This window comes from Triticum aestivum, chromosome 5D (assembly GCF_018294505.1).
Source record: "Triticum aestivum cultivar Chinese Spring chromosome 5D, IWGSC CS RefSeq v2.1, whole genome shotgun sequence".
Lineage (NCBI taxonomy): Eukaryota > Viridiplantae > Streptophyta > Magnoliopsida > Poales > Poaceae > Triticum > Triticum aestivum.
The window spans coordinates 439,429,257-439,433,276 of record NC_057808.1 but is presented as its reverse complement, the minus strand read 5'-3'; the positions used below and the strand labels follow the sequence as shown (position 1 = coordinate 439,433,276).

General features: G+C 44.5%; 1 pseudogene; it reads left to right on the top strand.

Annotated features, from left to right (window-relative positions):
- Positions 1-3,676: 3,676 nt before the first annotated feature.
- On the top strand, positions 3,677-3,815 carry LOC123126386 (uncharacterized; annotated as a pseudogene).
- The last annotated feature ends 205 nt before the right edge of the window (positions 3,816-4,020 follow it).

Below are 4,020 nucleotides of genomic sequence, written 5' to 3'. Positions count from 1 at the left end.
AATAAAACTCCTCCAGCAAGGCCCAACCTTGGTTTTACCATTTGCCACCTAAGCCTTTTTTCCTTGGGTTTTCGCGAGCCCGAGGGTCATCTTTATTTAAACCCCCGGACCAGTGCTCCTTTGAGTGCTGGCCCAAACTGGGCGATGTCCGGCGCCCCCTGGGCAACCAGGGTCTATGCCAACCCGACGTCTTGCCCATCCGGTGTGCCCTGAGAACGAGATATGTGCAGCTCCTATCGGGATTTGTCGGCACATTCGGGTGGCTTTGCTGGTCTTGTTTTACCATTGTCGAAATGTCTTGTAAACCGGGATTCCGAGACTGATCGGGTCTTCCCGGGAGAAGGTTTATCCTTCGTTGACCGTGAGAGCTTATAATGGGCTAAGTTGGGACACCCCTGCAGGGTATTATCTTTCGAAAGCCGTGCCCGCGGTTATGAGGCAGATGGGAATTTGTTAATGTCCGGTTGTAGAGAACTTGACACTTGACTTAATTAAAATACATCAACCGTGTGTGTAGCTGTGATGGTCTCTTCTCGGCGGAGTCCGGGAAGTGAACACGGTTTGAGTTATGCATGAACGTAAGTAGTTTCAGGATCACTTCTTGATCAGTTCTAGCTTCGCGACCATTGCGTTGCTTCTCTTCCCGCTCTCTTTTGCGTATGTTAGCCACCATATGCTTAGTACTTGCTGCAGCTCCACCTCATTACACCATCCTTTCCTATAAGCTTAAATAGTCTTGATCTCACGGGTGTGAGATTGCTGAGTCCTCGTGACTCATAGATTCTACCAAAACAGTTGCAGGTGCCGACGATGCCAGTGCAGATGACGCAACCGAGCTCAAGTGGGATTTCGATGAGGAACGTGGTCGTTACTATGTTTCTTTTCATGATGATCAGTAGTGGAGCCCAGTTGGGATGATCGGGGATCTAGCATTTGGGGTTATCTTATTTTCATTTGGTTTTGACCGTAGTCGGTCTATGTGTGGATTTTGGATGATGTATGAATTATATTTATGTATTGTGTGAAGTGGCGATTCTAAGCCAACTCTCGTTATCCCATTTTTATTCATTACATGGGATTGTGTGAAGATGACCCTTCTTGCGACAAAACCACAATGCGGTTATGCCTCTAAGTCGTGCCTCGACACGTGGGAGATATAGCCGCATCGTGGGCGTTACAACTATCTTGGACATCTTTTGTAATTGTGAGCACTCATTAAAATACAACATGCTAAAAAGTTGATGTTGGACAAGGAAGGCAACATAATGGGTTATGTTTTCTTATATCCGAATAGAAGTTATATTGTCATGGATCATCCAACATGTTGAGCTTGCCTTTCCCTCTCATGCTAGCCAAATTCTTTGCACCAAGTAGAGATACTACTTGTGCTTCCAAGCATCCCTTAAACCAGTTTTGCCATGAGAGTCCACCATACCTACCTATGGATTGAGTAAGATCCTTCAAGTAAGTTGTCATCGGTGCAAGCAATAAAAATTTCTCTCTAAATATGTATGATCTATTAATGTGAAGAAAATAAGCTTTATACGAACTTATGATATGGAAGAAATAAAAGCGACCGCTTGCATAATAAAGTTCTTTATCACAAGCGGCAATATAAAGTGACGTTCTTTTGCATTAAGATTTTGTGCATCCAACCATAAAAGGGCATGACAACCTCTGCTTCCCTCTGCGAAGGGCCTATCTTTTATTTTTATCTTCTACCCTTATACAAGAGTCATGGTGATCATCACCTTTCCTTTTTACACTTTTTCCTTTGGCAAGCACTATGTGTTGGAGAGATCCGGATATATATATATCCACTCGGATGTAGGTTTTCATAAAGTATTATTGTTGACATTACCCTTGAGGTAAAAGGTTGGGAGGCGAAACTATAAGCCCCTATCTTTCTTTGTGTCCGATTGAACCTTTGAACCCATAAGTATCGCGTGAGTGTTAGCAATTGTGAAAGATTAAATGATGGTTGAGTATGTGGACTTGCTGAAAAGCTCTTATATTAACTCTTTCCGATGTTATGATAAATTGCAATTGTTTCAATGACTGAGATCATAGTTTGCTAGTTTTCAATAGAGTTTCTGATTCATACTATACCTTGTGAAAGAATTGTTACTTTAGCATAAGAAATTATATGACAATATATGTTGCTGTTCTAAAGATGATCATGATGCCCTCATGTCCGCATTTTGTTTTATCGACACCTCTATCTCTAAACACGTGGACATATTTTTCGATATCGGCTTTCGCTTGAGGACAAGCGAGGTCTAAGCTTGGGGGAGTTGATACGTCCATTTTGGATCATGCTTTTATATTGATATTTATTGCATTGTGGGTTGTTATTACACATTATATCACAATATTTATGCCTATTCTCTCTTATTTTATAAGGTTTACATGAAGAGGGAGAATGCCGACAGCTGGAATTCTGGACTAGAAAAGGAGCAAATATTATAGACCTATTCTACACAACTCCAAAAGTCCTGAAACTTCACGGAGAATAGTTTTGGAATATATAAAAATATTGGGCGAAGAAAGCACCAGAGGGGGGCCACCTGCCGTCCACAAGGGTGGAGGGCGCGCCCTACCCCCCTGATTTTCCCTCCGGTCTTGTGGGCCCCTTGGCAGGCCCCTGACGCCCATCTTCTGCTATATGGTGTGTTTTGACCTGGAAAAAATTAGAAGGAAGCTTTCGGGACGAAGCACCGCCGTCTCGAGGCGGAACCTGGGCAGAACCAATCTAGGGCTCCGGCGGAGTAGTTCTGCCGTGAAACATCCCTCCGGGAGGGGGGAAATCATCGCCATTGTCATCACCAACGATCCTCTCATCGAGAGGGGGTCAATCTCCATCAACATCTTCACCAGAACCATCTCCTCTCAAACCCTAGTTCATCTCTTGTATCTGATCTCTGTCTCAAAACCTCAGATTGGTACCTGTGGGTTGCTAGTAGTGTTGATTACTCCTTGTAGTTGATGCTAGTTGGTTTATTCGGTGGAAGATCATATGTTCAGATCCTTAATGATAATTAATACTCCTCTGATTATGAACATGAATATGCTTTGTGAGTAGTTATGTTTGTTCCTGAGGACATGGGAGAAGCCTACTTATAAGTAATCATGTGAATTTGGCATTCGTTCGATATTTTGATGAGATGTATGTTGTCTTTCCTCTAGTGGTGTTATGTGAACGTCGACTACATGACACTTCACCATGATTTGGGCCTAGGGGAAGGCATTGGGAAGTAATAAGTAGATGATGGGTTGCTAGAGTGACAAAATCTTAAACCCTAGTCCAAGCACCGGTCCACCCACATATCAAATTATCAAAGTAACGAACGCGAATCATATGAGCATGATGAAAACTAGCTTGACAGTAATTCCCATCTGTCCTCGGGAGTGCTTTGTTTTATATAAGAGTTCGTCCAGGCTTGTCCTTTGCTACAAAAAGGATTGGCCCACCTTGCTGCACCTTGTTTACTTTTGTTACCAATAATTTCAGTGCTTGTAGAGAATACCTTGCTGAAAACCACTTGTCATTTCCTTCTGATCCTCGTTGGGTTCGACACTCTTACTTATCGAAAGGACTACGATAGATCCCCTATACTTGTGGGTCATCATTGGTAAGGTCAGAACTCTTTGCGATGAACTTGTTGCTTCAGGCAAGAAGGTAGATGAAGAAGATGTCGTGTCCCACATCCTTGCTGGACTCGATGAGGAGTTCGACCCCGTGGTGTCAGCCATGTGCTCTCGGGTTGAGCCAGTCAAGGTCCCGGAGCTGTACTCGCAGCTCCTGAGCTTCGAAACCCGCATGAACTTTTGTGGTGGGTCTTCGCATTCGTCTGCCAATGCAGTCGGAGTGGGCGCTTCAACAACAAGAACGGCGGCGGCGGTGGCAGTGGTGACCGCGGCCGTGGCAAGCAAGGCGGTGGCGGTGATCGTGGCCGCGGCAACTCCTCCAGGCCACCCAACCGTGGAGGCAGCAGCAGTGGCGGTGGGAACTACAATAGC